We start from the raw sequence: 9,135 nt of genomic DNA on the forward strand, positions 1-9,135 counted from the left end.
TTTGTTGCCATTTCAACAATGTTCACAGCATCCTCACCTGGGGTGGATTCCATCTCAAGAAACCACTTTCTTAGCTCATCCATAAGAGGCAACTCCTCCTCCGTTAAAATTTTATCATGAGATTGCACCAATTCAGTCTCACATCTTCAGGCTCCACTTCTAATTCTAGCTCTCTTGCTATTTCCACCACATCTGGAGTTACTGTCTCCTCAAGGTCTTCCATAAGGGTTGGAAGCAACTTCTTCCAAACTCTGGTTCATGTTGATATTTTGACCTCCTCCCATGAATCACCAATGTTCTGAACAACATCTAGAATAGTAAATTCTTTCCAGAAGATTTTCAAATCCATCAGAGGAATCACCATCTATGGTAGTCATAGCCTTACAAAATGCATTTCTTGAATAATAAGACAAAGTTGAAGTTACCCATTGACCCATAATGGATCTTGTGTTAGCGGGCATGAAAACAACAATACTTGTACTTTTCCACCAGATCTCTTGAGTGACTAGGTGTATTGGCAATGAGCAGTATTATTTTGAAAGGAATCTTTTTTTCTGAGCAGTAGATCTCAACAGTGGGCTTCAAATATTCAGTAACAGATGTGCTATCACCCAGGCTTTGTTGTTCCATTTATAAATCACAGGCAGAGTACATGTAGCATAGTTCTTAAGGGCTCTAGGATTTTTGGAACGGTAAATGAGCATTGGCTTTGACTTAAAGTCACCAGCTGCGTTAGTCAGCCTGTCCTTCGAAGCTTTGAAGCCAGGCATTGGCTTCTCCTCTCTAGTTATGAAAGTCCTAGATGGCACCTTCTGCCAGTATAAGGCTGTTTGGCTGCACTGAAACTCTAGCCATCTACGTGAATTACTTTAGCTGGATCTTCTAGAAAACTCGCTGCGGCTTCTACCTCAGCACTTGGTGCTCCACCTGACACTTTTCTGTAATGGAGATGGCTTCTTTCCTTAAACCATATGAACCAACCTTTGCTAGCTTCATACTTCTCTTCTGCAGCTTCCTAACCTCCCTCAGCCTTCACAGAATTTAACAGAGTTAGGACCTTGCTCTGGATTAGGCTTTGGCTTAAGGGAACGTTGTGACTGCTTTGATTTTCTATTCAGGCCACTAAAACTTTCTTCATATCAGCAATAAGGCTGTTTCGCTTTCTTATCATTCACGGAGTAGCACTCCTAATTTCCTTCAAGAACTTTTCCTTTGCATTCCCAACTTGGCTAACTGTTTGGTGCAAGAGACCTAGCTTTTGGCCTATCTCAGCTTTCCATATTCCTTCCCCACTAAGCTTAATCATTTCTAGTTTCTGATCTAAAGTGAGATACACAAGACTCTTCCTTCCACTGGAACACTTAGAGGCCACTGTAGGGTTATTAATCAGCCTAATTTCAATATTGTTGTGTCTCAGGGACTAGGGAAGCCCAAGGAAAGGGAGAGAGACAGGGAATGGCTGGCCGGTGGAGCAGTCAGAACACACACAACATTTATTGATTAAGTCCACTGTCTTATATGGCACGGTTCGCGGTACCCCAAAACAATTACAATAGTAACATCAAAGATCACTGATCACAGATCATCATAACAGGTATAATAATAATGAAAAACTTTGAAATATTGTGAGAATTACGAAAATGTGACACAGAGACACGAAGCAAGCACATAGTGTTGGAAAAATGGAGCCAATAGACTTCCTGGACACAGGGTTGCCACAAACCTTCGGTCTGTAAAAAAAAAAAAAAAAAGCAGTATCTGTGAACCACAATAAAGTGAAGCACAATAAAATGAGGTAGCCCTGTACTGGGAAGGGCATATCACATCTTGGTATCCTTTCCAACAAAGCATAACTTCAAACTAATCGCTAGACAAACCCAAATAGAGGGCCATTCTACAAAAATAACCTACCAGTGCTCTTCAAAAGTGCAAGGTCATGAAAGACAAGGAAAGACAGAGAAATTGTCACAGATTGGAGGAGGTAAGGAGACACGGCAGCTGAATGCAATGTGACAGCTTGCATTGGAACCTGGAACAGAACAGTAGAACATTGGTGGCAAAATGGGTAAAATCCAAATAAATTCTGTAGTTTAGTTAGTAATACTCTTCCAAAGTTAATTCCTTATTTTTTAAGTTGTTCTTTTTTTATAGGGTCACTATGAGTTGGAACCAACTCGACAGCAACAGGTTTGGTTTTGGTTATGGTTATGTAATATGTTAACATGAAAGGGAAGCTGGTGAAGGGTATATGGGAACTCACTGGACTCTTTTTGTAACTCTTCTGAAGTTTAAAATGATCTGAAAACAAAAACAGTTAAAAAGTATGATGAGCTCATCTTGGAATTTCTAAGACACGAGGACTGTAACACTGGGTAAAATTAGTTCACACTCACTAGCTGTTAGGAAAACAGTTTCCAAAAGTTCAGAGAAAAGACAGACATGATCTCACATCCAGAGATCCTAAGAGGAAAGTGATTCAACAGAAATGATAGACTCTAATAAAAATAAAACCCTATGAGAAGCTTCTGAATCACCGTACTTACTTCCATTCCCCTGTAGCCAATCAGTCACCTAATCCTATCAATTCTACCGCCTTAATCTGGCTCTCTATTCTAACCCCTTCTCCTTTGCATTTCATTAGGTGGTGGTACTTTGATCTTCTACTTCTCTGCCATATTTTTCAAAGTCAAATGTATCCTACTAAGATGATGTCACCAGAGTTATTTTTCTAAAACTGAAACCTAACCATTCTGCTCCCTTCTCTTCTCAAGAACTTTCAAGCTTATTCCATTTGGAATAAATCCAAATTCCTTAACATATCATATGGGATTTCTTACCCTTTAGCCCCTTCTTAACTTCAGCTTTATCTCTAGTCGCTCCCCCGAGAAGTACTCTGCACTCTAGCTGCAGGATTAGATATGAAGCACAGAATACACCATCTGCTTGGGCCTCTGTTCTTGTGATTCCTTCCGGAAAGGATACCACATTATCCAGCTTTTCTCTCCTGCAAAATCTTACTCATTCTTGCTCAGACATCATTTTTGTCTCAAGTCTACTATGATTCTCTACAACCACCCACTCCATTCTCAATGCCCTGCAAGTGTAATTAAGCCCGTCCCTCTGCTGTGCTCCCCACGTCTTTGTGAATGCTGTTAGAGAGCACATACCACACTGTGTTGTGGGCCTGTGACACGGGAGCTTGATTCTCTCAGTAGAGTAAGTTCTTCGACTGCGGGGTCCCTGTCTAATTCACCTAGAATTCTCTAGCCCTGGATCAAGGCCTGGCACTTAGGGTCAGTCAATGCCGTTGCTTGGATTGAATTAAAATACAATCAAATGTGATCTCCAGAGTTCCATCAGTAGCGGGATCGGAGAGCCGACCTAGAGAGCCGTGAGTAGCCCCACCACGGACAGCCTAGTTACCATCACAGCCCGGGAGGAGCCGCAGCTGCCGCCGCAGGCCAGGTCACCAGCACCACAGCCATGCGCAGTGAGGCTGAGCCCCAGCTGCATACACCAAGCCTGGCACCGGCGGCCTAATGTCGGCGGGGACAAGAAGGTCATGGCAAGGAAGGTTTGGGGATCAGTAAAATGGTTCAATATAAGAAACGGATATGGTTTCCTCACGAGGAATGACACCAAGGAAAATGTTATTTGTACATCAGACCCGCCGTAAAGAAGAACCCCAGGAAGTATCTTCACAGCCTAGGAGGTGGAGAGACCGTGGAGATTGACGCTGTTGAAGGAGAGAAGAGTGCCAAGGCAGTACAGGCTCTGGTGGAATTCCAGAGCAGGGCGGTAAATATGCGGCAGACGGTGACCACTCTAGACGTTATCCAGGTCGTAGGGGTCCTCCACACAATTACCAGCAGAAGTACCCAAATATAGCGAGAGTGGAGAAAAAGAGGGATCAGAGTGTGTTCCCCAAGGCCAGGCCCTACAGCGCCGGCCCTACCGCAGGTGATGGTGCCCACCCATGGGCGTTGACCAGAGTATTCCAACCCTCACGTGCAGGGAGAAGTGACCAAGCGTGTGACAACCAGGGTGCAGGAGAACAAAGTACACCAGTGAGAAAGATGTGTATCCGGCTTATAGACCACGATTTCACAGGGGACCTTCCTCACCAAAGACAGCCTAGGACAGCAATGAAGAGGCTAAGGAAAATCGTGGAGACGAGACCCAAGGTCAGCAGCTACCTCAACGTCATTACGGCCGCAACTTCAATTACCAGGCGCAGACGCCAAGAAAACCCTAAACCACCAGATGACAAAGAGACAAAAGCAGCCTAGCCGCCGGCTGAGAATTGTCATCTCCCGAGCAGGGTGGGGCTGAGAAAGGCCAGCTTAGCATCTCCGCCAGCATCCGGTTTAGATATCCAACAAGAAGAAATGAATATGAAATTCCAGCATTAAAAAAATGAACAAAAGATTGGAGCTGAAGACCTTAAGTGCTTTTTTTTTTTTTTGCCCATTCACCAGGTAACTAGAATTATCAGCATTATCTATGCAGCATGGAGTTTTTATTATTTTTACCTAAAGACGTCTCTTTCTGGTAATGACAATTTTTTTTTTTTAAAAGCCTGGTTTTTCTCCGTACACCTTTAAAGGTTTTTAAATTGTTTCATATTGGCCAAGCTGAGATTTTTAAGAATCTCATTTATAATTTGTAATAAAAGTTTACAACTTGGTTTTTTTAAAAAAAGTCAACAAAGTGCAAGCACCTGTTAATATAGGTCTTAAATAATTTAATAAAAAAAAAAGTGATCTCAAGGGGATGCAAAGGGAGCAGCAGTTGAAGAAACCCATACGGTTACACACATTTCTGTTGAACTCAAATTTTAAAATGGCACAAAAAAATGGGGAAGGGATAGAAAACGTGTGATTATAAAGAGATATAAAAGAATTGTAGAGAGCTACAAATATTCTGTTAGAAATGCTAAAGACCAGAATAAGCTAGGCTTCGGGGCAGAGGGGCGATGCTATGGACAATAGAAAGGGCCCTATCAACTACGTCAATTTCAAGAATAATAAGTAAGGTGGATGCTCACTGTTTGGGAAAGATGAGGATAATGTTAAAGAGGAAAAGTAGAAAACAAAATTACTCAACTTCCTTTTTGCTTACATCTTTTTCTATCAAGGAGAATGATGTTATATCATAAGTGGGAGAAAATTTTGTTAGAGGAACTGAAGCTGGGTTGCTTTGAAGGAAATTATATCGCTAGATTCAATTATATTCCAGAGTATGAAATAACTTGCTGATATGAACCACTTATACAGAATCACTGCAAGGAATTGCTAAGAAATTAGGAAATACAGAGGAGGTGCAGGGCCCTGAAGACAGAAAAAAAAAAAAAGTTATTGCAATTTAAAGTGGGAAAGACAGAAGCGAAACTGGGTCTGGGAGCTCCTAAAGATCAAACACTTATGCTCATCCAGAGACTTCAGCAAAAGAATGAGGAGATTACCTATAGACTGAGAGAAAGTTTTTGGCTACAACAAATCTGAGCAGTGTCTGATCTCTAAAATCTGCATGATACTGCAAAAACTCAACTACGAAAAGACAAATAACCCAAATAAAAAATGGGCAAAGGATATGAACAGGCACTTCACCAAAGAAGATATTCCGGCAGCTAATAGATACATGAGGAAATGCTCACAATCATTAGCCATTAGAGAAATGCAAATCAAAACTACAATGAGATATCATCTCCCCCCAACAAGGCTGACATTAATCCAAAAAACACAAACTAATAAAAGTTGGAGAGGTTGTGGAGAGACTGGAACACTTATACACTGCTGGTGGGAACATAAAATGGTACAACCACTTCGGAAATCGATTTGGCGCTTCCTTAAAAAACTAGAAATAGAACTACCGTATGATCCAGCAACCCCACTCCTTGGAATATATACTAGAGAAATAAGAGCCCACACATGAACAGATATATATGCACACCCATGTTCGTTGCAGCACTGTTTACAATAGCAAAAAGATGGAAGCAACCAAGGTGCCCATCAACTGATGAATGGATAAATTATGGTATATTCACATAATGGGATACTACACAATGATTAAGAACAAAAATGAATCCCTGAAACATCTCATAACATGAAGGAATCTGGAAGGCATTATGCTGAGTGAAATTAGTCAGTTGCAAAAGGACAAATACTGTATGAGACCACTCGAGAAAAGTTTAAACACAGAAGAAAATATTCTTAGATGGTTACAAGAGTCAGGAGGAAGGGAGAGGGGTATTCACGAATTAGATTAGTAGACAAGAACTATTTTAGGTGAAGGGAAAGACAACATACAGTACAGGAGAGGTCAGCACAACTGGATTAAACCAAAAGCTAAGAAATTTCCTGAATACAGCCAAATTCTTCGAAAGCCAGAGTAGCAAGGACTGGGGTCTGGGGACCATGGTTTCAGGGGACATCTAGGTCAATTGGCATAACAAAATGTTTTAAGAAAACGTTCTGAGTCTCACTTTGGTGAGTGGTGTCTGGGGTCTTAAATGCTAGCAAGTGGCCATCTAAGATGCATCAATTGGCCTCAGCCAAAGACACAAGGTAAATATGAGCCCAAGAGACAGAAAGGGCCACATAAACCAGAGGCTGTATCAGCCTGAGGCCAGAAGAACTAGATGGTGCCCGGCTAACATCTCCAGTGTTGCATTTATTTGTTGGAATATCTCAATTGGTGTCTTAGTTAACTAGTGCTGCTATAACAGAAATACCACAAGTAGATGGCTGTAACGAACAGAAGTTTATTCTCTCACAGTCTAATAGGCTAGAAGTCCAAATTCAGGGCATCAGCTCCAGGGGAAGGCTTTCTCTCTCTGTTTGCTTTACAGGAGGGTCCTTGTTATCAGTCTACCCCAGAGCTTCTCAGCACAAGGACCCTGGGTACAAAGGACAAGCTATTCCCTTGGCTCTTGTTTCTTGGTGGTCTGAGGTCCTCCTGTCTCTCTGCTCAACTCTCTCTTTTATATCTTAAAAGAGATTGATTTAAAACACAACCTAACCTTGTAGATTGAGTCCTACCTCATTAACATAACTTCCTCTAATCCTGCCTCATTAACATCGTAGAGGTATGATTTACAACACATAGAGAAATCATATCAGATGACAAAATGGTGGACAATCACGCAACACGGGAATCATGGCCTAGCAAGTTGGCAGATACTTTGGGGAGACACAATTTAATCCATGACAATGAGTATTCCATCAGTTCTTGGAGCCTTGTTTTTCGCCAATACCTTTTGCAGCTTGGACTTCTTCCTTTAGTACCATTCGTTCTTGATCATACGCTACCTCCTGAAATGGTTGAACATCAACCAATTGTTTTTGGTACAGTGACTCTGTATATTTCTTCCATCTTCTTTTGATATTTGCTGTGTTGCTCAATATTTTGCCCACAGAATCCTTCAATATTGCACCTTGAGGCTTGAATCTCTTCTTCAGTTCTTTCAGCTTGAGAAACTCCAAGCCTGTTTTTCCCTTTTGGTTTTCTGACTCCCAAGTGTTTTCGCATTCCATTATAATACTTTACCTTGTCTTCTCAAGCCTCCCTTTGAAATCTTCTGTTCAGCTCTTTTATTTCATCATTTCTTCCATTCACCTTAGCTACTCTATGATCAAGAGCAAGTTTCAGAGTCTTTTCTGACACCCACTTAATAAATGGGGCCAGATGATAAAGAAACTTCTACCATAGGGCCTTTGCATATAGCAGTGGTGCAGAAATATGCCTGCATCAATATTTTATTGTTGATAAGCTTGATTTTGATTTGGGTTTTGTGTATGGCGTTCTGTGGTTTTCCATTAGAAAAAGTTAAGGCTAGAAATAAAGTTTGTCTAGTTCTTAAAGAGGAAGCCCTGGTTGTGCAGTGGTTAAGTGCTCAGCTGCTAACGTAAAGGTCGATGGTTCAAACTCACTACCTGCTCCTTGGGAGCAAGACATGGCAGTCTGCTCCCTCAAAGATTACAGCCTTGGAAATCCTGTAGGGTCACTATGAGTCAGAATCAATTCAAAGGCAACAGGTTTTTTTTTTTTTTTTTTTTTTGGTTTAGTTTTTAGAGAGAATGTCCGGGCAAAGTGAGAATCAGAATCCCCAGATTGGGGATTAACGTAATGCTCTTTTCACAGAGAGGAATCTCCTGGGCAAAGCGTAATGAATGCTTTTGGGATGTGCCCTCTTTTACCCAAGAATCAGTAAGAGTTTGAGTAATGAATATACAGACATTTGCACGAGACCCAGCCCATTATCCTTCAGCCCAAGCTCTGCAGGTGTTTTGGGTTCTTTGTCTGTTTGAAGCCTAAGCAATTCCTTAAAGAAAAGCAAGCAAAAAAACAAATCTGTTGCGAATGAGTTGATTGCGACTGTTAACGACTCTATAGACTTTGCCTATTACACAGAAACAGTAAAATTAGGCACAGCAGGTACACAATCGATTATCTGGGACTCCAGGAAAATGGCAGCCATAGCGTCAGGGGCTGCTGGTTCTCAGAGGGTTGGCAAAGACTTCTCATTCAATTTTTTATTCATTTAAGAAATATTTATTTATCATTTTGTACGTGTCTGGCAGGAGCCCTGGTGGTGCAGTGGTAAGTGCTCAGTTGCTAACCAACAGGTTGGCTGTTCAACAGATTGGCTTTCTCCATGGGGGAAAGATGTGGCAGTCTGCTGACACAAAGATTACAGCCTTGGAAACCCTCTGAGGCAGTTCTACTCTGTCCTGTAGGGTCACTGTGAGTTGCAATTGCCTCGTAGGGCAACTGGTTTGGTTTTTGGTATGTGCCTAGCACTGTTCTCTTACTAGATATGCAGCAGTGAACAAAGTCTTTTGCTTCCATGAAACTTACATTCTGATGGGGGAAATTAGGAGTGAGGAGGTAAAAGAAGAAACAACCAACAACTGTTGGCAGTATGCTGAAGGTTAAAAAAAAAAAATCATTTGCCATTGAGTCAGTTCCAAAACATGGTAGCCCCAAGTATGTCAGAGTAACTGTGTTCTATAGGATTTTCGATGAAAGTAGATTGCCAGGCCTTCCTTCCAAGGCACCTCTGGGTGAACTTGAACCTCTAACCTTTTGGTCAGCAGCTGAGCATATCAACCACTTGCACCACCCAAAAAGTGC

General features: G+C 41.6%; 1 pseudogene; it reads left to right on the top strand.

Moving 5' to 3' along the window:
- The first annotated feature begins 696 nt into the window (after positions 1-696).
- LOC100668761 (Y-box-binding protein 1-like) lies at positions 697-4,412 on the top strand (annotated as a pseudogene).
- Positions 4,413-9,135: the final 4,723 nt, after the last annotated feature.

This window comes from Loxodonta africana, chromosome 20 (assembly GCF_030014295.1).
Source record: "Loxodonta africana isolate mLoxAfr1 chromosome 20, mLoxAfr1.hap2, whole genome shotgun sequence".
NCBI classification, from domain to species: Eukaryota; Metazoa; Chordata; class Mammalia; order Proboscidea; family Elephantidae; genus Loxodonta; species Loxodonta africana.